This window comes from Scyliorhinus canicula, chromosome 5, assembly GCF_902713615.1.
Source record: "Scyliorhinus canicula chromosome 5, sScyCan1.1, whole genome shotgun sequence".
In the NCBI taxonomy this organism is placed as follows: domain Eukaryota; kingdom Metazoa; phylum Chordata; class Chondrichthyes; order Carcharhiniformes; family Scyliorhinidae; genus Scyliorhinus; species Scyliorhinus canicula.
Window position 1 is genome coordinate 215,282,128 of NC_052150.1, and position 26,031 is coordinate 215,308,158.

Sequence of the window (26,031 nt, forward strand, 5' to 3'; positions counted from 1 at the left end):
GTGTGTTCTATGATCCAGTGTCTGGGCTGTCATTCAGATCGACAGTTCCAACGCGCCACAGCGAAAAACCGCACCGACCTCCTCAGAAGACAAACACGGGACACAACTGACAGAGTACCCTTCGTCATCCAGTACTTTCCTGGGCTGGAGAAACTACGACATCTTCTTTGCAGCCTCCAACACGTCATCGTTGAAGATGAACATCTTGCCAAGGTCATCCCCACACCCCCACTACTTGCCTTCAAACAACCGCGCAACCTCAAACAAACCATTGTTTGCAGCAAATTACCCAGCCTTCAGAACAGCGACCATGACACCACACAACCCTGCCAGGGAAATCTCTGCAAGACGTGTCAGATCATCGACATGGATACCACCATTACACGCGAGAACAAAACCCACCAGGTACGCGGCACATACTCGTGTGACTCGGCCAACGTTGTCTACCTCATACGCTGCAGGAAAGGATGTCCCGAAGCGTGGTACATTGGCGAGACCATGCAGATACTGCGACAACGAATGAACGGGCATCGTGCGACAATCACCAGGCAGGAATGTTCCCTTCCAGTCGGGGAACAGTCAAGGGCATTCAGCCTCTAATCTCCGGGTAAGCGTTCTCCAAGGCGGTCTTCAGGACACGCGACAACGCAGAATTGCTGAGCAAAAACTTATAGCCAAGTTCCGCACACATGAGTGCGGCCTCAACCGGGATCTTGGATTCATGTCGCATTATATTCATCCCCCACCATCTGGCCTGGACTTGCAAAATCCTACCAACTGTCCTGGCCTGAGAAAATTCACACCTCTTTAACCTGGGGTTACCCCTATCTCTGGATCTGTAATGATTTGATTACCCGCAAATGCTCGCATTCCAAGCCTTGTCTGGCATCTTTGACTTTGTCTATATAAACGTTTCTGGAACATACCTCTCCATTCACCTGAGGAAGGAGCAGTGCTCCGAAAGCTCGTGTTTGAAACAAACCTGTTGAACTTTAACCTGGTGTTGTCAGACTTCTTACTATATTCAGAGTGCGGGCTGTAATTTTGAGTGTGGCCTGTGATTTAGAATTTGGGCTGTGATTCAGAGTGCGGGCTCTGATTGAGAGTGCGGGCTCTGATTGAGAGTGCGGGCTCTGATTCAGAGTGCGGGCTCTGATTCAGAGTGCGGGGGCTCTGATTGAGAGTGCGGGCTCTGATTCAGAGTGCGGGCTCTGATTCAGAGTGCGGGCTCTGAATCAGAGTACGGGCTCTGATTCAGAGTGCGGGCTCTGATTCAGAGTGCGGGCTCTGATTCAGAGTGCGGGCTCTGATTGAGAGTGCGGGCTCTGATTGAGAGTGCGGGCTCTGATTCAGAGTGCGGGCTCTGATTCAGAGTGCGGGCTGTGATTCAGAGTGCGGGCTGTGATTCAGAGTGCCGCCTGTGATTCAGAGTGCGGGCTCTGATTGAGAGTGCGGGCACTGATTCAGAGTGCGGGCTGTGATTCAGAGTGCGGGCTCTGATTGAGAGTGCGGGCTCTGATTGAGAGTGCGGGCTCTGATTGAGAGTGCGGGCTCTGATTGAGAGTGCGGGCTCTGATTCAGAGTGCGGGCTCTGATTCAGAGTGCGGGGGCTCTGATTGAGAGTGCGGGCTCTGATTCAGAGTGCGGGCTCTGATTCAGAGTGCGGGCTCTGATTCAGAGTACGGGCTCTGATTCAGAGTGCGGGCTCTGATTCAGAGTGCGGGCTCTGATTCAGAGTGCGGGCTCTGATTGAGAGTGCGGCTCTGATTGAGAGTGCGGGCTGTCATTCAGAGTGTGGGCTGTCATTCAGAGTGTGGGCTGTCATTCAGAGTGTGGGCTGTCATTCAGAGTGTGGGCTGTCATTCAGAGTGTGGGCTGTCATTCAGAGTGGGCTGTCATTCAGAGTGTGGGCTGTCATTCAGAGTGTGGGCTGTCATTCAGAGTGTGGGCTGTCATTCAGAGTGTGGGCTGTCATTCAGAGTGTGGGCTGTCATTCAGAGTGTGGGCTGTCATTCAGAGTGTGGGCTGTCATTCAGAGTGTGGGCTGTCATTCAGAGTGTGGGCTGTCATTCAGAGTGTGGGCTGTCATTCAGAGTGTGGGCTGTCATTCAGAGTGCGGGCTGTCATTCAGAGTGCGGGCTGTCATTCAGAGTGTGGGCTGTCATTCAGAGTGTGGGCTGTCATTCAGAGTGTGGGCTGTCATTCAGAGTGTGGCTGTCATTCAGAGTGTGGGCTGTCATTCAGAGTGTGGGCTGTCATTCAGAGTGTGGGCTGTCATTCAGAGTGTGGGCTGTCATTCAGAGTGTGGCTGTCATTCAGAGTGTGGGCTGTCATTCAGAGTGTGGGCTGTCATTCAGAGTGTGGGCTGTCATTCAGAGTGCGGGCTGTCATTCAGAGTGCGGGCTGTCATTCAGAGTGCTGGCTGTCATTCAGAGTGTGGGCTGTCATTCAGAGTGTGGGGCTGTCATTCAGAGTGTGGGCTGTCATGCAGAGTGTGGGCTGTCATTCAGAGTGTGGGCTGTCATTCAGAGTGCGGGCTGTCATTCAGAGTGTGGGCTGTCATTCAGAGTGTGGGCTGTCATTCAGAGTGCGGGCTGTCATTCAGAGTGTGGCTGTCATTCAGAGTGGGGGCTGTCATTCAGAGTGTGGGCTGTCATTCAGAGTGTGGGCTGTCATTTCAGAGTGTGGGCTGTCCATTCAGAGTGTGGGCTGTCATTCAGAGTGTGGGCTGTCATTCAGAGTGTGGGCTGTCATTCAGAGTGTGGGCTGTCATTCAGAGTGTGGGCTGTGATTCAGAGTGCGGGCTGTGATTCAGAGTGCGGGCTCTGATTGAGAGTGCGGGCTGTGATTCAGAGTGCGGGCTGTGATTCAGAGTGCGGGCTTCTGATTGAGAGTGCGGGCTCTGATTGAGAGTGCGGGCTCTGATTGAGAGTGCGGGCTCTGATTGAGAGTGCGGGCTCTGATTGAGAGTGCGGGCTCTGATTCAGAGTGCGGGCTCTGATTCAGAGTGCGGGGGCTCTGATTGAGAGTGCGGGCTCTGATTCAGAGTGCGGGCTCTGATTCAGAGTGCGGGCTCTGATTCAGAGTGCAGGCTCTGATTCAGAGTGCGGGCTCTGATTCAGAGTGCGGGCTGTAATGCAGAGTGCGTGGCTCTGATTGAGAGTGCGGCTCTGATTGAGAGTGCGGGCTCTGATGTCAGAGTGCGGGCTCTGATTCAGAGTGCGGGCTGTGATTCAGAGTGCGGGCTGTGATTCAGAGTGCGGGCTGTGATTCAGAGTGCGGGCTCTGATTGAGAGTGCGGGCACTGATTCAGAGTGCGGGCTGTGATTCAGAGTGCGGGCTCTGATTAGAGTGCGGGCTCTGATTGAGAGTGCGGGCTCTGATTGAGAGTGCGGGCTCTGATTGAGAGTGCGGGCTCTGATTCAGAGTGCAAGGCTCTGATTCAGAGTGCGGGGGCTCTGATTGAGAGTGCGGGGCTCTGATTGAGAGTGCGGGCTCTGATTCAGAGTGCGGGCTCTGATTCAGAGTAGCGGGCTTCTGATTCAGAGTGCGGGCTCTGATTCAGAGTGCGGGCTCTGATTCAGAGTGCGGGCTCTGATTGAGAGTGCGGGCTCTGATTGAGAGTGCGGGCTCTGATTCAGAGTGCGGGCTCTGATTCAGAGTGCGGGCTGTGATTCAGAGTGCGGGCTGTGATTCAGAGTGCGGGCTGTGATTCAGAGTGCGGGCTCTGATTGAGAGTGCGGGCACTGATTCAGAGTGCGGGCTGTGATTCAGAGTGCGGGCTCTGATTGAGAGTGCGGGCTCTGATTCAGAGTGCGGGCTCTGATTGAGAGTGCGGGCTCTGATTGAGAGTGCGGGCTCTGATTGAGAGTGCGGGCTCTGATTGAGAGTGCGGGCTCTGATTCAGAGTGCGGGCTCTGATTCAGAGTGCGGGGGCTCTGATTGAGAGTGCGGGCTCTGATTCAGAGTGCGGGCTCTGATTCAGAGTGCGGGCTCTGATTCAGAGTACGGGCTCTGATTCAGAGTGCGGGCTCTGATTCAGAGTGCGGGCTCTGATTCAGAGTGCGGGCTCTGATTGAGAGTGCGGCTCTGATTGAGAGTGCGGGCTCTGATTCAGAGTGCGGGCTCTGATTCAGAGTGCGGGCTGTGATTCAGAGTGCGGGCTGTGATTCAGAGTGCGGGCTGTGATTCAGAGTGCGGGCTCTGATTGAGAGTGCGGGCACTGATTCAGAGTGCGGGCTGTGATTCAGAGTGCGGGCTCTGATTGAGAGTGCGGGCTCTGATTCAGAGTGCGGGCTCTGATTCAGAGTGCGGGCTCTGATTGAGAGTGCGGGCTCTGATTCAGAGTGCGGGCTGTGATTCAGAGTGCGGGCTGTGATTCAGAGTGCGGGCACTGATTCAGAGTGCAGGCTGTGATTCAGAGTGCGGGCTCTGATTCAGAGTGCAGGCTCTGATTGAGAGTGCGGGCTCTGATTCAGAGTGTGGGCTGTGATTCAGAGTGCGGGCTGTGATTCAGTGTGCGGGCTGTGATTCAGAGTGCGGGCTGTGATTCAGAGTGCGGGCTCTGATTCAGAGTGCGGGCTCTGATTGAGAGTGTGGGCTTGTTCCGAGGGCGGGGTCTGTTTCCGAGAGCCTGCTCTGACTCAGAAGATGGGTTGTAATTCAGAGCGTGGTCTCTGATCCAGTATGTTTGCTGCAATCGGGAGTGTGAGCTGTAATTCAGGGTGCAGGCTTTCATTCAGAACACGGTCGGGAATTCAGAGTGTGCGCTCGATCCAGTGTCTGCGCTCTAATTCAGAGTGCAGGCTGTAATTCAGACTGTGGTCCCATTCCAAATGTAGGCCCAGATTCCAAGTGCGAGCTCTGATGCAGACTGCGTTCAGTAATTCAGAGTGTGGGCTGTGATTCAGATTGCAGGCTATAATTCAGATTGCAGGCTATAATTCAGATTGCGGGCTATAATTCAGATTGCGGGCTGTCATTCAGAGTGCGGGCTGTCATTCGGAGTGCGGGCTGTAATTCAGAGTGCGGGCTGTAATTCAGAGTGTGGGCTGTCATTCAGAGTGCGGGCTGTCATTCAGAGTGCGGGCTGTAATTCAGAGTGTGGGCTGTAATTCAGAATGGAGGTGTAATTCAGAGCGCACGCTGTAATTAAGAGTGCGGGCTGTAATTCAGAGCACGGGCTCTGATTCAGAGTGCGGGCTCTGATTCAGAGTGCGGGCTCTGATTCAGAGTGCGGGCTCTGATTCAGAGTGCGTGCTCTGATTCAGAGTGCGGGCTCTGATTCAGAGTGTGGGCTGTCATTCAGAGTGTGGGCTGTCATTCAGAGTGTGGGCTGTCATTCAGAGTGTGGGCTGTCATTCAGAGTGTGGGCTGTCATTCAGAGTGTGGGCTGTCATTCAGAGTGTGGGCTGTCATTCAGAGTGTGGGCTGTCATTCAGAGTGTGGGCTGTCATTCAGAGTGTGGGCTGTCATTCAGAGTGTGGGCTGTCATTCAGAGTGTGGGCTGTCATTCAGAGTGTGGGCTGTCATTCAGAGTGTGGGCTGTCATTCAGAGTGTGGGCTGTCATTCAGAGTGTGGGCTGTCATTCAGAGTGTGGGCTGTCATTCAGAGTGTGGGCTGTCATTCAGAGTGTGGGCTGTCATTCAGAGTGTGGGCTGTCATTCAGAGTGTGGGCTGTCATTCAGAGTGTGGGCTGTCATTCAGAGTGTGGGCTGTCATTCAGAGTGTGGGCTGTCATTCAGAGTGTGGGCTGTCATTCAGAGTGTGGGCTGTCATTCAGAGTGCGGGCTTGTTCCGAGGGCGGGGTCTGTTTCCGAGAGCCTGCTCTGACTCAGAAGATGGGTTGTAATTCAGAGCGTGGTCTCTGATCCAGTATGTTTGCTGCAATCGGGAGTGTGAGCTGTAATTCAGGGTGCAGGCTTTCATTCAGAACACGGTCGGGAATTCAGAGTGTGCGCTCGATCCAGTGTCTGCGCTCTAATTCAGAGTGCAGGCTGTAATTCAGACTGTGGTCCCATTCCAAATGTAGGCCCAGATTCCAAGTGCGAGCTCTGATGCAGACTGCGTTCAGTAATTCAGAGTGTGGGCTGTGATTCAGATTGCAGGCTATAATTCAGATTGCAGGCTATAATTCAGATTGCAGGCTGTCATTCAGAGTGTGTGCTGTAATTCAGAGTGCGGGCTGCCATTCAGAGTGTGGGCTGTCATTCAGAGTGCGGGCTGTCATTCAGAGTGTGGGCTGTCATTCAGAGTGCGGGCTGTCATTCAGAGTGCGGGCTGTCATTCAGAGTGTGGGCTGTCATTCAGAGTGTGGGCTGTCATTCAGAGTGCGGGCTGTCATTCAGAGTGTGGGCTGTCATTCAGAGTGTGGGCTGTCATTCAGAGTGTGGGCTGTCATTCAGAATGTGGGCTGTCATTCAGAGTGCAGGCTGTCATTCAGAGTGTGGGCTTTCATTCAGAGTGTGGGCTGTCATTCAGAGTACGTGGCTGTCATTCAGAGTGCGGGCTGTCATTCAGAGTGTGGGCTGTCATTCAGAGTGCGGGCTGTCATTCAGAGTGCGGGCTGTCATTCAGAGTGTGGGCTGTCATTCAGAGTGTGGGCTGTCATTCAGAGTGTGGGCTGTCATTCAGAGTGTGGGCTGTCATTCAGAGTGCGGGCTGTCATTCAGAGTGCTGGCTGTCATTCAGAGTGTGGGCTGTCATTCAGAGTGTGGGCTGTCATTCAGAGTGCGGGCTGTCATTCAGAGTGCGGGCTGTCATTCAGAGTGCGGGCTGTCATTCAGAGTGCGGGCTGTCATTCAGAGTGTGGGCTGTCATTCAGAGTGTGGGCTGTCATTCAGAGTGCGGGCTGTCATTCAGAGTGTGGGCTGTCATTCAGAGTGTGGGCTGTCATTCAGAGTGCGGGCTGTCATTCAGAGTGTGGGCTGTCATTCAGAGTGCGGGCTGTCATTCAGAGTGTGGGCTGTCATTCAGAGTGTGGGCTGTCATTCAGAGTGCGGGCTGTCATTCAGAGTGCGGGCTGTCATTCAGAGTGCGGGCTGTCATTCAGAGTGCGGGCTGTCATTCAGAGTGTGGGCTGTCATTCAGAGTGTGGGCTGTCATTCAGAGTGTGGGCTGTCATTCAGAGTGTGGGCTGTCATTCAGAGTGTGGGCTGTCATTCAGAGTGTGGGCTGTCATTCAGAGTGCGGGCTGTCATTCAGAGTGTGGGCTGTCATTCAGAGTGCGGGCTGTCATTCAGACTGTGGGCTGTCATTCAGAGTGTGGGCTGTCATTCAGAGTGTGGGCTGTCATTCAGAGTGTGGGCTGTCATTCAGAGTGTGGGCTGTCATTCAGAGTGTCGGGCTTCATTCAGAGTGTGGGCTGTCATTCAGAGTGCGGGCTGTCATTCAGAGTGTGGGCTGTCATTCAGAGTGTGGGCTGTCATTCAGAGTGTGGGCTGTCATTCAGAGTGTGGCTGTCATTCAGAGTGCGGGCTGTCATTCAGAGTGTGGGCTGTCATTCAGAGTGTGGCTGTCATTCAGAGTGTGGCTGTCATTCAGAGTGTGGGCTGTCATTCAGAGTGTGGGCTGTCATTCAGAGTGTGGGCTGTCATTCAGAGTGTGGGCTGTCATTCAGAGTGTGGGCTGTCATTCAGAGTGCGGCTTCATTCAGAGTGTCGGGCTGTCATTCAGAGTGTGGGCTGTCATTCAGAGTGTGGGCTGTCATTCAGAGTGTGGGCTGTCATTCAGAGTGCGGGCTGTCATTCAGAGTGCGGGCTGTCATTCAGAGTGCTGGCTGTCATTCAGAGTGCGGGCTGCATTCAGAGTGTGGGCTGTCATTCAGAGTGTGGGCTGTCATTCAGAGTGCGGGCTGTCATTCAGAGTGTGGGCTGTCATTCAGAGTGTGGGCTGTCATTCAGAGTGTGGGCTGTCATTCAGAGTGTGGGCTGTCATTCAGAGTGTGGGCTGTCATTCAGAGTGTGGGCTGTCATTCAGAGTGTGGGCTGTCATTCAGAGTGTGGGCTGTCATTCAGAGTGTGGGCTGTCATTCAGAGTGTGGGCTGTCATTCAGAGTGTGGGCTGTCATTCAGAGTGTGGGCTGTCATTCAGAGTGTGGGCTGTCATTCAGAGTGTGGGCTGTCATTCAGAGTGCTGGGCTGTCATTCAGAGTGTGGGCTGTCATTCAGAGTGTGGGCTGTCATTCAGAGTGTGGGCTGTCATTCAGAGTGTGGGCTGTCATTCAGAGTGTGGGCTGTCATTCAGAGTGTGGGCTGTCATTCAGAGTGTGGGCTGTCATTCAGAGTGTGGGCTGTCATTCAGAGTGTGGGCTCTGATTGAGAGTGCGGGCTCTGATTGAGAGTGCGGGCTCTGATTGAGAGTGCGGGCTCTGATTGAGAGTGCGGGCTCTGATTCAGAGTGCAGGCTCTGATTCAGAGTGCGGGGGCTCTGATTGAGAGTGCGGGCTCTGATTCAGAGTGCGGGCTCTGATTCAGAGTGCGGGCTCTGATTCAGAGTACGGGCTCTGATTCAGAGTGCGGGCTCTGATTCAGAGTGCGGGCTCTGATTCAGAGTGCGGGCTCTGATTGAGAGTGCGGGCTCTGATTGAGAGTGCGGGCTCTGATTCAGAGTGCGGGCTCTGATTCAGAGTGCGGGCTGTGATTCAGAGTGCGGGCTGTGAGTCAGAGTGCTGGCTGTGATTCAGAGTGCGGGCTCTGATTGAGAGTGCGGGCACTGATTCAGAGTGCGGGATGTTATTCCGAGTGCGGGCTCTCATTCCGAGTGCGGGCTCTGATTCAGAGTGCGGGCTCTGATTGAGAGTGCGGGCTGTCATTCAGAGTGTGGGCTGTCATTCAGAGTGTGGGCTGTCATTCAGAGTGTGGGCTGTCATTCAGAGTGTGGGCTGTCATTCAGAGTGTGGGCTGTCATTCAGAGTGTGGGCTGTCATTCAGAGTGTGGGCTGTCATTCAGAGTGTGGGCTGTCATTCAGAGTGTGGGCTGTCATTCAGAGTGTGGGCTGTCATTCAGAGTGTGGGGCTGTCATTCAGAGTGTGGGCTGTCATTCAGAGTGTGGGCTGTCATTCAGAGTGTGGGCTGTCATTCAGAGTGTGGGCTGTCATTCAGAGTGTGGGCTGTCATTCAGAGTGTGGGCTGTCATTCAGAGTGTGGGCTGTCATTCAGAGTGTGGGCTGTCATTCAGAGTGTGGGCTGTCATTCAGAGTGTGGGCTGTCATTCAGAGTGCTGGCTGTCATTCAGAGTGTGGCTGTCATTCAGAGTGTGGGCTGTCATTCAGAGTGTGGGCTGTCATTCAGAGTGTGGGCTGTCATTCAGAGTGTGGGCTGTCATTCAGAGGCGGTGCTGTCATTCAGAGTGCGGGCTGTCATTCAGAGTGTGGGCTGTCATTCAGAGTGCGGGCTGTCATTCAGAGTGTGGGCTGTCATTCAGAGTGTGGGCTGTCATTCAGAGTGTGGGCTGTCATTCAGAGTGTGGGCTGTCATTCAGGAGTGTGGGCTGTCATTCAGAGTGTGGGCTGTCATTCAGAGTGTGGGCTGTCATTCAGAGTGCGGGCTGTCATTCAGAGTGTGGGCTGTCATTCAGAGTGTGGGCTGTCATTCAGAGTGTGGGCTGTCATTCAGAGTGGGGGCTGTCATTCAGAAGTGTGGGCTGTCATTCAGAGTGTGGGCTGTCATTCAGAGTGTGGGCTGTCATTCAGAGTGTGGGCTGTCATTCAGAGTGTGGCTGCTCATTCAGAGTGTGGGCTGTCATTCAGAGTGCGGGCTGTCATTCAGAGTGCGGGCTGTCATTCAGAGTGTGGGCCCAGATTCCAAGTGCGAGCTCTGATGCAGACTGCGTTCAGTAATTCAGAGTGTGGGCTGTGATTCAGATTGCAGGCTATAATTCAGATTGCAGGCTATAATTCAGATTGCGGGCTATAATTCAGATTGCGGGCTGTCATTCAGAGTGCGGGCTGTCATTCGGAGTGCGGGCTGTCATTCAGAGTGCGGGCTGTAATTCAGAGTGTGGGCTGTCATTCAGAGTGCGGGCTGTCATTCAGAGTGCGGGCTGTAATTCAGAGTGTGGGCTGTAATTCAGAATGGAGGTGTAATTCAGAGCGCACGCTGTAATTAAGAGTGCGGGCTGTAATTCAGAGCACGGGCTCTGATTCAAAGTGCGGGCTCTGATTCAGAGTGCGGGCTCTGATTCAGAGTGCGGGCTCTGATTCAGAGTACGGGCTCTGATTCAGAGTGCGGGCTCTGATTCAGAGTGCGGGCTCTGATTCAGAGTGCGGGCTCTGATTCAGAGTGCGGGCTCTGATTCAGAGTGCGGGCTGTGATTCAGAGTGCGGGCTCTGATTCAGAGTGCGGGCTGTGATTCAGAGTGCGGGCTCTGATTGAGAGTGCGGGCTCTGATTCCGAGTGCGGGCTCTGATTGAGAGTGCGGGCTCTGATTCAGAGTGCGGGCTCTGATTGAGAGTGCGGGCTCTGATTCAGTGTGCGGGCTCTGATTGAGAGTGCGGGCTCTGATTCAGAGTGCGGGCTGTGATTCAGAGTGCAGGCACTGATTCAGAGTGCGGGCTGTGATTCAGAGTGCGGGCTCTGATTCAGAGTGCGGGCTGTGATTCAGTGTGCGGGCTGTGATTCAGAGTGCGGGCTGTGATTCAGAGTGCGGGCTCTGATTCAGAGTGTGGGCTCTGATTGAGAGTGCGGGCTGTGATTCAGAGTGCGGGCTCTGATTCAGAGTGCGGGCTCTGATTGAGAGTGCGGGCTTGTTCCGAGGGCGGGGTCTGTTTCCGAGAGCCTGCTCTGACTCAGAAGATGGGTTGTAATTCAGAGCGTGGTCTCTGATCCAGTATGTTTGCTGCAATCGGGAGTGTGAGCTGTAATTCAGGGTGCAGGCTTTCATTCAGAACACGTCGGGAATTCAGAGTGTGCGCTCGATCCAGTGTCTGCGCTCTAATTCAGAGTGCAGGCTGTATTCAGACTGTGGTCCCATTCCAATGTAGGCCCAGATTCCAAGTGCGAGCTCTGATGCAGACTGCGTTCAGTAATTCAGAGTGGGGCTGTGATTCAGATTGCAGGCTATAATTCAGTGCAGGCTATAATTCAGATTGCAGGCTGTCATTCAGAGTGTGTGCTGTCATTCAGAGTGCGGGCTGCCATTCAGTGTGGGCTGTCATTCAGAGTGCGGGCTGTCATTCGAGTGTGGGCTGTCATTCAGAGTGCGGGCTGTCATTCAGAGTGCGGGCTGTCATTCAGAGTGTGGGCTGTCATTCAGAGTGTGGGCTGTCATCAGAGTGCGGGCTGTCATTCAGAGTGGGCTGTCATTCAGAGTGTGGGCTGTCATTCAGAGTGTGGGCTGTCATTCAGAGTGTGGGCTGTCATTCAGAGTGCGGGCTGTCATTCAGAGTGTGGGCTGTCATTCAGAGTGTGGGCTGTCATTCAGAGTGTGGGCTGTCATTCAGAGTGTGGGCTGTCATTCAGAGTGCGGGCTGTCATTCAGAGTGTGGGCTGTCATTCAGAGTGTGGGCTGTCATTCAGAGTGTGGGCTGTCATTCAGAGTGTGGGCTGTCATTCAGAGTGTGGGCTGTCATTCAGAGTGTGGGCTGTCATTCAGAGTGTGGGCTGTCATTCAGAGTGTGGGCTGTCATTCAGAGTGCGGGCTGTCATTCAGAGTGCTGGGCTGTCATTCAGAGTGTGGGCTGTCATTCAGAGTGTGGGCTGTCATTCAGAGTGCGGGCTGTCATTCAGAGTGTGGGCTGTCATTCAGAGTGTGGGCTGTCATTCAGAGTGTGGGCTGTCATTCAGAGTGTGGGCTGTCATTCAGAGTGTGGGCTGTCATTCAGAGTGTGGGCTGTCATTCAGAGTGTGGGCTGTCATTCAGAGTGTGGGCTGTCATTCAGAGTGTGGGCTGTCATTCAGAGTGCGGGCTGTCATTCAGAGTGTGGGCTGTCATTCAGAGTGTGGGCTGTCATTCAGAGTGTGGGCTGTCATTCAGAGTGTGGGCTGTCATTCAGAGTGTGGGCTGTCATTCAGAGTGTGGGCTGTCATTCAGAGTGCGGGCTGTCATTCAGAGTGTGGGCTGTCATTCAGAGTGTGGGCTCTGCATTCAGAGTGTGGGCTGTCATTCAGAGTGTGGGCTGTCATTCAGAGTGTGGGCTGTCATTCAGAGTGTGGGCTGTCATTCAGAGTGTGGGCTGTCATTCAGAGTGTGGGCTGTCATTCAGAGTGTGGGCTGTCATTCAGAGTGCGGGCTGTCATTCAGAGTGTGGGCTGTCATTCAGAGTGTGGGCTGTCATTCAGAGTGTGGGCTTTCATTCAGAGTACGTGGCTGTCATTCAGAGTGTGGGCTGTCATTCAGAGTGTGGCTGTCATTCAGAGTGTGGGCTGTCATTCAGAGTGTGGGCTGTCATTCAGAGTGTGGGCCTGTCATTCAGTGTGGGCTGTCATTCAGAGTGTGGGCTGTCATTCAGAGTGTGGGCTGTCATTCAGAGTGTGGGCTGTCATTCAGAGTGTGGGGCTGTCATTCAGAGTGTTGGCTGTCATTCAGATTGTGGGCTGTCATGCAGAGTGTGGGCTGTCATTCAGAGTGAGGGCTGTCATTCAGAGTGCGGGCTGTCATTCAGAGTGTGGGCTGTCATTCAGAGTGTGGGCTGTCATTCATAGTGTGGGCTGTCATTCAGAGTGTGCTGTCATTCAGAGTGTGGGCTGTCATTCAGAGTGTGGGCTGTCATTCAGAGTGTGGGCTTTCATTCAGAGTGTTGGCTGTCATTCAGAGTGTGGGCTGTCATTCAGAGTGTGGGCTGTCATTCAGAGTGTGTGGCTGTCATTCAGAGTGTGGGCTGTCATTCAGAGTGCGGGCTGTCATTCAGAGTGTGGGCTGTCATTCAGAGTGTGGGCTGTCATTCAGAGTGTGGGCTGTCATTCAGAGTGTGGGCTGTCATTCAGAGTGTGGGCTGTCATTCAGAGTGCGGCTGTCATTCAGAGTGTGGGCTGTCATTCAGAGTGTGGGCTGTCATTCAGAGTACGTGCTGTCATTCAGAGTGTGGGCTGTCATTCAGAGTGTGGGCTGTCATTCAGAGTGCAGGCTGTCATTCAGAGTGTGGGCTTTCATTCAGAGTGTGGGCTGTCATTCAGAGTGCGGGCTGTCATTCAGAGTGCTGGCTGTCATTCAGAGTGTGGGCTGTCATTCAGAGTGTGGGCTGTCATTCAGAGTGCGGGCTGTCATTCAGAGTGCGGGCTGTCATTCAGAGTGCGGGCTGTCATTCAGAGTGCGGGCTGTCATTCAGAGTGTGGGCTGTCATTCAGAGTGTGGGCTGTCATTCAGAGTGTGGGCTGTCATTCAGAGTGCGGGCTGTCATTCAGAGTGTGGGCTGTCATTCAGAGTGAGGGCTGTCATTCAGAGTGCGGGCTGTCATTCAGAGTGCGGGCTGTCATTCAGAGTGCGGGCTGTCATTCAGAGTGCGGGCTGTCATTCAGAGTGCGGGCTGTCATTCAGAGTGTGGGCTGTCATTCAGAGTGTGGGCTGTCATTCAGAGTGCTGGGCTGTCATTCAGAGTGTGGGCTGTCATTCAGAGTGTGGGCTGTCATTCAGAGTGTGGGCTGTCATTCAGAGTGCGGGCTGTCATTCAGAGTGTGGGCTGTCATTCAGAGTGTGGGCTGTCATTCAGAGTGTGGGCTGTCATTCAGAGTGTGGGCTGTCATTCAGAGTGTGGGCTGTCATTCAGAGTGTGGGCTGTCATTCAGAGTGTGGGCTGTCATTTGAGAGTGTGGGCTGTCATTCAGAGTGTGGGCTGTCATTCAGAGTGTGGGCTGTCATTCAGAGTGTGGCTGTCATTCAGAGTGTGGGCTGTCATTCAGAGTGTGGGCTGTCATTCAGAGTGTGGGCTGTCATTCAGAGTGTGGGCTGTCATTCAGAGTGTGGGCTGTCATTCAGAGTGTGGGCTGTCATTCAGAGTGTGGGCTGTCATTCAGAGTGTGGGCTGTCATTCAGAGTGTGGGCTGTCATTCAGAGTGTGGGCTGTCATTCAGAGTGTGGGCTGTCATTCAGAGTGTGGGCTGTCATTCAGAGTGTGGGCTGTCATTCAGAGTGTGGGCTGTCATTCAGAGTGTGGGCTGTCATTCAGAGTGCGGGCTGTCATTCAGAGTGTGGGCTGTCATTCAGAGTGTGGGCTGTCATTCAGAGTGTGGGCTGTCATTCAGAGTGTGGGCTGTCATTCAGAGTGCGGGCTGTCATTCAGAGTGTGGGCTGTCATTCAGAGTGCGGGCTGTCATTCAGAGTGCGGGCTGTCATTCAGAGTGTGGGCTGTCATTCAGAGTGTGGGCTGTCATTCAGAGTGTGGGCTGTCATTCAGAGTGCGGGCTGTCATTCAGAGTGCGGGCTGTCATTCAGAGTGTGGGCTGTCATTCAGAGTGTGGGCTGTCATTCAGAGTGCGGGCTGTCATTCAGAGTGTGGGCTGTCATTCAGAGTGTGGGCTGTCATTCAGAGTGTGGGCTGTCATTCAGAGTGTGGGCTGTCATTCAGAGTGTGGGCTGTCATTCAGAGTGTGGGCTGTCATTCAGAGTGTGGGCTGTCATTCAGAGTGTGGGCTGTCATTCAGAGTGCGGGCTGTCATTCAGAGTGTGGGCTGTCATTCAGAGTGTGGGCTGTCATTCAGAGTGCGGGCTGTCATTCAAGAGTGTGGGCTGTCATTCAGAGTGTGGGCTGTCATTCAGAGTGTGGGCTGTCATTCAGAGTGTGGGCTGTCATTCAGAGTGTCGGGCTGTCATTCAGAGTGTGGGCTGTCATTCAGAGTGTGGGCTGTCATTCAGAGTGTGGGCTGTCATTCAGAGTGTGGGCTGTCATTCAGAGTGTGGGCTGTCATTCAGAGTGTGGGCTGTCATTCAGAGTGTGGGCTGTCATTCAGAGTGTGGGCTGTCATTCAGAGTGCAGGCTCTGATTCAGACTGCGGGCTGTCATTCAGAGTGCAGGCTCAGTTGTTACCAGTGGTAGGGGAGCCTTTGAAAGCTAGGTTTTGTGGACCTTATCAGATTGAAAGGAAATTAAGTGAGGTGAATTATGTGGTAAAAACACCAGATAGAAGGCAAACTCACTGAGTGTGTCATGTGAATATGCTTAAAAGGTACTTTGTAAGGAAAGGAGAGAAAAAGGAGGAAGTTTTAATGATTCTAACTCAAAGTGACGAACCAAATCCAGAAGACTGTGAATTTGACATACCTCAAATTAAATTGGAAAATGAGGATGTTCTTAAAAATTGTGATAAAATGTTGAGTTACCTTCCAGAGGAAAAACAAACTGACCTGAAAGTTATTGATATCACGTGGGCAAGTTTGTAGAGATAAATTGGGAAGTACTAAATTGTCTATACATGATGTAGATGTGGGAAATGCTGTTCCAATCAAACAACATCCATAGAGACTTAACCCTTTAAAATTGGCACAGGTTAACAAAGAGATTGAGAGTATGCTTAAAAATGGCATAATTGCAGTGGGTTGCAGCCAATGGAGCTCACCCATAGTGATGGGTCCGAAACCAGACGGTACCTAACGGTTGTGTGTGGACTCTAGAAAGGTTATTGCAGTTACAAGAACGGACTCATATCCTATCCCACGTTTGGAGGATTAATTGAGAAAGTGGGACAATCAGCTTTTATTTGCAAACTGGATTTACTTAAAGGTTACTGACAGGTACCTTTATTGACAGGGGCTGTTTAGCACAGGGCTAAATCACTGGCTTTGAAAGCAGGCCAAGCAGGCCAGCAGCACGGTTTGATTCCCGTAACAGCCTCCCCGAACAGGCGCCGGAATGTGGTGACTAGGGGCTTTTCACAGTAACTTAATTTGAAGCCTACTTGTGACAATAAGCAATTTACATTTATCCAAAAGAGCGAAGGAGATTTCAGCTTTTGTGACTCTCGATGGTATATACCAATTCAAAGCCATTTGGCATGAAAAACGCCCCAGCCGCATTTCAGTGGTTAACTCACAAAGTCGTTTCAGGATTACCGAATTGTGTGGTATACATCGATGATCAGATAATTTTCAGCCAGACATGGAAAGAACATTTAAAACATCTGAGGGAGTTATTCGATCGACTTCAGGAGGTGGGTTTGGTGGTATGCCTAGCCAAAAGTGAATTTGGAAAAGCCCAAGTCACTTTCCTTGGCCAGACAATTGGACAGGGTCGAATGTTCCCAAGGGATGCAAAACCAACAGTTATTGAGGAGTCTCCAATACCCTCATTACAAAGGGAAATAATGCAATTTCTTGGCATGAGTGGATTGATCAAGCAAATGTTTTGTAGCGTGATTGCTCCACTGATGGACCTGCTGAAGAAACGTCACAAATTTCAGTGGACAGCGGACTTTCAACAGGCATTTGACGGACTGAAAGCTGTGATAACCAATGCTCCTGTGTTGGAGAATTACAAGGGACTGAGTGATCAGATTGAACTAAAGTATCTGACTTTAAAGAGAAATGCCGAGGCGTAGAGAAATGGACGGATCGTGCAGAGACCTTCTTGTTCAAAGACACTGCCAATCGAGAAGGATTTCTGTTGGAGGAAGAAGAATGAAAAAAAAAATGGACTATATTGATATACCTGTTTGCGTGTGTTGTTTTCTGAAACAAAAAAGTATATTTAAGGTGTGCATTTCTTAAAGGATAGTGAAAAGGTGAAAAATGAAAATCTTGAAGTTGATGGTTTATTTTTTTTCTTGGGGGGGGACGTGTCATGAGAACGTCGTTTAAGAATTGTTTGGCTGCTCATGTTACTGCAGTGACGTCAGAGTGTGGGTGGAGCTGAGCTCTGGCTCTGCTTTTTAGTTTCACTTTGAGAAAAGCTTGGGTGTGTCTATGTTTTTTTCGTTTTGTTTCGTCAGTGTTGGAGCTGAAGCCAGCCAAAGCAGATGTGTTGCTGTTCTCTCTGCCATGAAAATACTATTTCTTGATCATTTGTTGAATTCAGATTTATAAATGTTCTCTGTAGTAAATGTAAACCTGATGTGCTTCTGTGAAAGAAGAGTGCGGGCTCTGATTCAGAATGCCACCTGTAATTCAAAGTGCAGGCTGTAGTTCAGAGTCCGGGCCACAACCTGGGGTGTGTCCTGCAATTTCAGAGTGCCGTTTGTAATTTGGAGTGCTGGCTGTAATTTGGAGTGCCGTTTGTAATTTGGAGTGCTGGCTGTAATTTGGAGTGCTGGCTGTAATTTGGAGTGCTGGCTGTAATTTGGAGTGCTGGCTGTAATTTGGAGTGCTGGCTGTAATTTGGAGTGCTGGCTGTAATTTGGAGTGCGAGTTGTAATTCTGACTCCGGGCGGTGATTCAGTGTGCAGACTGTGATTCAGAGTGCAGGCTGTGATTCAGTGTTTGGTCTGTAATTCAGACCATAGGCTGTAGTTCCAAGTGGATCTTGTAATGCCGAGTGGCAGCTGGATTTCCGAGTGCGTGCTCTGTTTCAGAGTGCGGCTCTGATTCCGAGTGCAGGCTCTGATTCGGCGTGCGGGCTCCGATTCCGAGTGCGGGCTCTGGTTCAGAGTGCGGGCTCTGATTCCGAGTGCGGGCTCTGATTCCGAGTGCGGACTCTGATTCCGAGTGCGGGCTCTGGTTCAGAGTGCGGGCTCTGATTCCGAGTGCAGGCTCTGATTCCGAGTGCGGGCTCTGATTTCGAGTGCGGGCTCTGATTCCGAGTGCTGGCACTGATTCAAAGTGTGTGCTCTGATTGTGGGTTGTGATTCAGGCTGTGGGCTCTGATTCAGAGTGTGGGCTCTGATCCAGTGTGTTTGCTATAACACAGAGTACGGGCTGTGATTCAGGGTGCAGTCTATAATTCAGAATGCGGGCTATATTTCAGGGAGTGGGCTATAATTCGGATTGCGAGTTTAATTCAGAGTACAAGCTGTAATTCACAGTTTGTGCTCTAATACAGAGTGATCCAGTGTGTGTGCTGTATTTCAGAGTCCGGGCTCTGTTTCAGAGTGCGGCTTCCTTTTCAGAATCCAGTCTGTAATTCAGAGTGCGGACTCTGACTCAGAGTATGGGCTGTAATTGTGGGAATAGGTTGCAATTCCAAGTGCGTCCTGTAATTCCGAGTGGGGGCTCTGGTTCCAAGAGCAGGCACTGTATCTGAGTCTGGCTTCTGATTCTGAGTGCGGGTTGTCAGTCAGAGTGCGAGTTGTGACTCATAGTGCAGGATGTAATTAGGAGTGCGGCTATAATTCAGAGAGCGGGCTATAATTCAGAGTGCGGGCTATAACATGGGGTGCGGGTTGTAATTCAGAGACCGGTCTGTAATTCAGAGTGCGGCCTGTAATTCAGATTGTGGGTTGTAATTCAGAGTTTGTGCTGTAATCAGAGTTCAGGCTGTAATTTGTCGTGTGGCTTGTAATTGGTAGTGCAGACTGTAAATCGGATTGCTGGTTGCAATTCAGAGTTTGGGCTGTAATCAGAGTGCAGACTGTGATTCAGTGTGCAGGCTGTGATTAAGAGTGCAGGCCGTAATTCGGATGCGGGTGTAATTCAGAGTGTGGTCTCTGATCCAGTGTGTGTGCTGTAACAGAGTGTGCGGGTGTAATTCAGAATGCGGGTTCAATTCAGAGAGCAGGCTTTGTTTCAGAGTGCGGTCTCTGATTCAGAGCGTGGGCCGTAATTCGGAGCATAGGTTTCAAGTTCATGTGCATATTGTAATTCCGAGTGTGGGCTGAAATTCCGAGTGCGGGCTCTGATTCCAAGAGTGGACTCTGATTCCAAGTGCAGGCTCTGATTCCGACTGCGGGCTCTGATTCAGAGTGTGGGTTTTGATCTATTTTGTGTGCTGAAATTTGGAGCATGAGCTTTAATTCGGAGTGCGGTCTGTAATTCGGAGTGCGGTCTGTAATTCGGAGTGCAGTCTGTAATTCGGAGTGCGATCTGTAATTCGGAGTGCAGTCTGTAATTAGGAGTGCGGTCTGTAATTCGGAGTGCGGTCTGTAATTCGGAGTGCGGTCTGTAATTCGGAGTGCGGTCTGTAATTCGGAGTGCGGTCTGTAATTAGGAGTGCGGTCTGTAATTCGGAGTGCGGTCTGTAATTCGGAGTGCGATCTGTAATTCGGAGAGCGGTCTGTAATTAGGAGTGCGGTCTGTAATTAGGAGTGCGGTATGTAATTCGGAGTGCAGTCTGTAATTAGGAGTGCGGTCTGTAATTCGGAGTGCAGTCTGTACTTAGGAGTGCGGTCTGTAATTCGGAGTGCAGTCTGTAATTCGGAGAGCGGTCTGTAATTAGGAGTGCGGTCTGTAATTTGGAGTGCGGTCTGTAATTAGGAGTGCGGTCTGTAATTCGGAGTGCAGTCTGTAATTCGGAGTGCGATCTGCAATTCGGAGTGCGGTCTGTAATTAGGAGTGCGATCTGCAATTCGGAGTGCGGTCTGTAATTAGGAGTGCGGTCTGCAATTCGGAGTGCGGTCTGTAATTCGGAGTGCGATCTGCAATTCGGAGTGCGGTCTGTAATTCGGAGTGCGTTCTGTAATTCGGAGTGCCGCCTGTAATTAGGAGTGCGGTCTGTAATTCGGAGTGCGGTCTGTAATTAGGAGTGTGATCGGCAATTCGGAGTGCGGTGTGTAATTCGGATTGTGGTCTGTAATTAGGAGTGCGATCTGTAATTCGGAGAGCGGTCTGTAATTAGGAGTGCGGTATGTAATTTGGAGTGCGGTCTATAATTAGGAGTGCGGTCTGTAATTCGGAGTGCAGTCTGTAATTTGGAGTGCGATCTGCAATTCGGAGTGCGGTCTGTAATTAGGAGTGCGATCTGCAATTCGGAGTGCGGTCTGTAATTAGGAGTGCGGTCTGCAATTTGGAGTGCGGTCTGTAATTAGGAGTGTGATCTGCAATTCAGAGTGAGGTCTGTAATCGGAGTGCGGTCTGTAATTCGGAGTGCGATCTGCAATTCGGAGTGCGGTCTGTAATTCGGAGTGCGTTCTGTAATTCGGAGTGCCGTCTGTAATTCGGAGTGCGGTCTGTAATTAGGAGTGTGATCTGCAATTCGGAGTGTGGTCTGTAATTCAGAGTGCGGTCTGTAATTCGGAGTGCGATCTGTAATTCAGAGTGCAGTCTGTAATTAGGAGTGCGGTCTGTAATTAGGAGTGCGGTCTGTAATTCGGAGTGCGGTCTGTAATTAGGAGTGCGGTCTGTAATTCGGATTGCGGTCTGTAATTAGGAGTGTGATCTGTAATTCGGAGTGCAGTCTGTAATTCGGAGTGCGGTCTGTAATTAGGAGTGCGGTCTGTAATTTGGAGTGCGGCCTGTAATTAGGAGAGCGGTCTGTAATTCGGAGTGCAGTCTGTAATTCGGAGTGCGATCTGCAATTCGGAGTGCGGTCTGTAATTAGGAGTGCAATCTGCAATTCGGAGTGCGGTCTGTAATTAGGAGTGCGATCTGCAATTCGGAGTGCGGTCTGTAATTAGGAGTGAGGTCTGTAATTAAGAGTGCGATCTGAAATTCGGAGTGCGGTCTGTAATTCGGAGTGCGGTCTGTAATTAGGAGTGCGATCTGCAATTCGGAGTGCGGTCTGTAATTCGGAGTGCGATCTGTAATTCGGAGAGCGGTCTGTAATTAGGAGTGCGGTCTGTAATTCGGAGTGCGGTCTGTAATTAGGAGTGCGGTCTGTAATTCGGATTGCGGTCTGTAATTAGGAGTGTGATCTGTAATTCGGAGTGCAGTCTGTAATTCGGAGTGCGGTCTGTAATTAGGAGTGCGGTCTGTAATTTGGAGTGCGGCCTGTAATTAGGAGTGCGGTCTGTAATTCGGAGTGCAGTCTGTAATTCGGAGTGCGATCTGCAATTCGGAGTGCGGTCTGTAATTAGGAGTGCAATCTGCAATTCGGAGTGCGGTCTGTAATTAGGAGTGCGGCCTGTAATTAGGAGTGCGGTCTGTAATTCGGAGTGCAGTCTGTAATTCGGAGTGCGATCTGCAATTCGGAGTGCGGTCTGTAATTAGGAGTGCAATCTGCAATTCGGAGTGCGGTCTGTAATTAGGAGTGCGATCTGCAATTCGGAGTGCGGTCTGTAATTAGGAGTGAGGTCTGTAATTAAGAGTGCAATCTGAAATACGGAGTGCGGTCTGTAATTCGGAGTGCGGTCTGTAATTAGGAGTGCGATCTGCAATTCGGAGTGCGGTCTGTAATTCGGAATGCGGTCTGTAATTAGGAGTGTGATCTGCAATTCGGAGTGAGGTCTGTATTTCGGAGTGCGGTCTGTAATTCGGAGTGCGGTCTGCAATTCGGAGTGCAGTCTGTAATTCGGAGTGCGTTCTGTAATTCGGAGTGCCATCTGTAATTAGGAGTGCTGTCTGTAATTCGGAGTGCGGTCTGTAATTAGGAGTGTGATCTGCAATTCGGAGTGCCGTCTGTAATTCGGAATGCGGTCTGTAATTCGGAGTGCGATCTGCAATTCAGAGTGCGGCCTGTAATTAGGAGTGCGATCTGCAATTCGGAGTACGATCTGCAATTCGGAATGCGGTCTGTATTTAGGATTGCTGTTTGTAATTAGGAGTGCGATCTGCAATTCGGAGTGCGGTCTGTAATTCGGAGTGCGATCTGCAATTCGGAGTGCGGTCTGTAAGTAGGAGTGCGATCTTCAATTCGGAGTGCGGTCTGTAATTAGGAGTGCTGTAGCCATCTAAGATGGACACTGGGCTACAAAATGGAGAACTGCTAAGGCTGCAGGGAAAAACAGTCTTAGCAAGGACAAGCAGTTTGCAGGAGACTAATTTGGAGTGCAGTCTGTAATTAGGAGTGAGGTCTGTAATTAGGAGTGCGGTCTGTAATTCGGAGTGCGGTCTGTAATTCGGAGTGCGATCTGTAATTCGGAGAGCGGTCTGTAATTAGGAGTGCGGTCTGTAATTAGGAGTGCGGTATGTAATTCGGAGTGCAGTCTGTAATTAGGAGTGCGGTCTGTAATTCGGAGTGCAGTCTGTACTTAGGAGTGCGGTCTGTAATTCGGAGTGCAGTCTGTAATTCGGAGAGCGGTCTGTAATTAGGAGTGCGGTCTGTAATTTGGAGTGCGGTCTGTAATTAGGAGTGCGGTCTGTAATTCGGAGTGCAGTCTGTAATTCGGAGTGCGATCTGCAATTCGGAGTGCGGTCTGTAATTAGGAGTGCGATCTGCAATTCGGAGTGCGGTCTGTAATTAGGAGTGCGGTCTGCAATTCGGAGTGCGGTCTGTAATTCGGAGTGCCATCTGCAATTCGGAGTGCGGTCTGTAATTCGGAGTGCGTTCTGTAATTCGGAGTGCCGCCTGTAATTAGGAGTGCGGTCTGTAATTCGGAGTGCGGTCTGTAATTAGGAGTGTGATCGGCAATTCGGAGTGCGGTGTGTAATTCGGATTGTGGTCTGTAATTAGGAGTGCGATCTGTAATTCGGAGAGCGGTCTGTAATTAGGAGTGCGGTATGTAATTTGGAGTGCGGTCTATAATTAGGAGTGCGGTCTGTAATTCGGAGTGCAGTCTGTAATTTGGAGTGCGATCTGCAATTCGGAGTGCGGTCTGTAATTAGGAGTGCGATCTGCAATTCGGAGTGCGGTCTGTAATTAGGAGTGCGGTCTGCAATTTGGAGTGCGGTCTGTAATTAGGAGTGTGATCTGCAATTCAGGGTGAGGTCTGTAATCGGAGTGCGGTCTGTAATTCGGAGTGCGATCTGCAATTCGGAGTGCGGTCTGTAATTCGGAGTGCGTTCTGTAATTCGGAGTGCCGTCTGTAATTCGGAGTGCGGTCTGTAATTAGGAGTGTGATCTGCAATTCGGAGTGTGGTCTGTAATTCAGAGTGCGGTCTGTAATTCGGAGTGCGATCTGTAATTCAGAGTGCAGTCTGTAATTAGGAGTGCGGTCTGTAATTAGGAGTGCGGTCTGTAATTCGGAGTGCGGTCTGTAATTAGGAGTGCGGTCTGTAATTCGGATTGCGGTCTGTAATTAGGAGTGTGATCTGTAATTCGGAGTGCAGTCTGTAATTCGGAGTGCGGTCTGTAATTAGGAGTGCGGTCTGTAATTTGGAGTGCGGCCTGTAATTAGGAGTGCGGTCTGTAATTCGGAGTGCAGTCTGTAATTCGGAGTGCGATCTGCAATTCGGAGTGCGGTCTGTAATTAGGAGTGCAATCTGCAATTCGGAGTGCGGTCTGTAATTAGGAGTGCGATCTGCAATTCGGAGTGCGGTCTGTAATTAGGAGTGAGGTCTGTAATTAAGAGTGCGATCTGAAATTCGGAGTGCGGTCTGTAATTCGGAGTGCGGTCTGTAATTAGGAGTGCGATCTGCAATTCGGAGTGCGGTCTGTAATTCGGAGTGCGATCTGTAATTCGGAGAGCGGTCTGTAATTAGGAGTGCGGTCTGTAATTAGGAGTGCGGTATGTAATTCGGAGTGCAGTCTGTAATTAGGAGTGCGGTCTGTAATTCGGAGTGCGGTCTGTACTTAGGAGTGCGGTCTGTAATTCGGAGTGCAGTCTGTAATTCGGAGAGCGGTCTGTAATTAGGAGTGCGGTATGTAATTTGGAGTGCGGTCTGTAATTAGGAGTGCGGTCTGTAATTCGGAGTGCAGTCTGTAATTCGGAGTGCGATCTGCAATTCGGAGTGCGGTCTGTAATTAGGAGTGCGATCTGCAATTCGGAGTGCGGTCTGTAATTAGGAGTGCGGTCTGCAATTCGGAGTGCGGTCTGTAATTCGGAGTGCGATCTGCAATTCGGAGTGCGGTCTGTAATTCGGAGTGCGTTCTGTAATTCGGAGTGCCGCCTGTAATTAGGAGTGCGGTCTGTAATTCGGAGTGCGGTCTGTAATTAGGAGTGTGATCGGCAATTCGGAGTGCGGTGTGTAATTCGGATTGTGGTCTGTAATTAGGAGTGCGATCTGTAATTCGGAGAGCGGTCTGTAATTAGGAGTGCGGTATGTAATTTGGAGTGCGGTCTATAATTAGGAGTGCGGTCTGTAATTCGGAGTGCAGTCTGTAATTTGGAGTGCGATCTGCAATTCGGAGTGCGGTCTGTAATTAGGAGTGTGATCTGCAATTCGGAGTGCGGTCTGTAATTAGGAGTGCGGTCTGCAATTCGGAGTGCGGTCTGTAATTAGGAGTGTGATCTGCAATTCAGAGTGAGGTCTGTAATCGGAGTGCGGTCTGTAATTCGGAGTGCGATCTGCAATTCGGAGTGCGGTCTGTAATTCGGAGTGCGTTCTGTAATTCGGAGTGCCGTCTGTAATTCGGAGTGCGGTCTGTAATTAGGAGTGTGATCTGCAATTCGGAGTGTGGTCTGTAATTCAGAGTGCGGTCTGTAATTCGGAGTGCGGTCTGTAATTCGGAGTGCGGTCTGTAATTAGGAGTGCGGTCTGTAATTCGGATTGCGGTCTGTAATTAGGAGTGTGATCTGTAATTCGGAGTGCAGTCTGTAATTCGGAGTGCGGTCTGTAATTAGGAGTGCGGTCTGTAATTTGGAGTGCGGCCTGTAATTAGGAGTGCGGTCTGTAATTCGGAGTGCAGTCTGTAATTCGGAGTGCGATCTGCAATTCGGAGTGCGGTCTGTAATTAGGAGTGCAATCTGCAATTCGGAGTGCGGTCTGTAATTAGGAGTGCGGCCTGTAATTAGGAGTGCGGTCTGTAATTCGGAGTGCAGTCTGTAATTCGGAGTGCGATCTGCAATTCGGAGTGCGGTCTGTAATTAGGAGTGCAATCTGCAATTCGGAGTGCGGTCTGTAATTAGGAGTGCGATCTGCAATTCGGAGTGCGGTCTGTAATTAGGAGTGAGGTCTGTAATTAAGAGTGCAATCTGAAATACGGAGTGCGGTCTGTAATTCGGAGTGCGGTCTGTAATTAGGAGTGCGATCTGCAATTCGGAGTGCGGTCTGTAATTCGGAATGCGGTCTGTAATTAGGAGTGTGATCTGCAATTCGGAGTGAGGTCTGTATTTCGGAGTGCGGTCTGTAATTCGGAGTGCGGTCTGCAATTCGGAGTGCAGTCTGTAATTCGGAGTGCGTTCTGTAATTCGGAGTGCCATCTGTAATTAGGAGTGCTGTCTGTAATTCGGAGTGCGGTCTGTAATTAGGAGTGTGATCTGCAATTCGGAGTGCCGTCTGTAATTCGGAATGCGGTCTGTAATTCGGAGTGCGATCTGCAATTCAGAGTGCGGCCTGTAATTAGGAGTGCGATCTGCAATTCGGAGTACGATCTGCAATTCGGAATGCGGTCTGTATTTAGGATTGCTGTTTGTAATTAGGAGTGCGATCTGCAATTCGGAGTGCGGTCTGTAATTCGGAGTGCGATCTGCAATTCGGAGTGCGGTCTGTAAGTAGGAGTGCGATCTTCAATTCGGAGTGCGGTCTGTAATTAGGAGTGCTGTAGCCATCTAAGATGGACACTGGGCTACAAAATGGAGAACTGCTAAGGCTGCAGGGAAAAACAGTCTTAGCAAGGACAAGCAGTTTGCAGGAGACTAATTTGGAGTGCAGTCTGTAATTAGGAGTGAGGTCTGTAATTAGGAGTGCGGTCTGTAATTCGGAGTGCGGTCTGTAATTCGGAGTGCGATCTGTAATTCGGAGAGCGGTCTGTAATTAGGAGTGCGGTCTGTAATTAGGAGTGCGGTATGTAATTCGGAGTGCAGTCTGTAATTAGGAGTGCGGTCTGTAATTCGGAGTGCAGTCTGTACTTAGGAGTGCGGTCTGTAATTCGGAGTGCAGTCTGTAATTCGGAGAGCGGTCTGTAATTAGGAGTGCGGTCTGTAATTTGGAGTGCGGTCTGTAATTAGGAGTGCGGTCTGTAATTCGGAGTGCAGTCTGTAATTCGGAGTGCGATCTGCAATTCGGAGTGCGGTCTGTAATTAGGAGTGCGATCTGCAATTCGGAGTGCGGTCTGTAATTAGGAGTGCGGTCTGCAATTCGGAGTGCGGTCTGTAATTCGGAGTGCCATCTGCAATTCGGAGTGCGGTCTGTAATTCGGAGTGCGTTCTGTAATTCGGAGTGCCGCCTGTAATTAGGAGTGCGGTCTGTAATTCGGAGTGCGGTCTGTAATTAGGAGTGTGATCGGCAATTCGGAGTGCGGTGTGTAATTCGGATT

The 26,031-nt window shown here is 51.1% G+C and overlaps 1 protein-coding gene across 1 annotated transcript in view; it reads left to right on the forward strand.

Moving 5' to 3' along the window:
* scn5lab (sodium channel, voltage gated, type V-like, alpha b) overlaps positions 1–26,031 on the forward strand; it is a 707,937-nt gene that overhangs the window by 191,859 nt on the left and 490,047 nt on the right. The gene's annotated exons all lie outside the window — the stretch shown is intronic.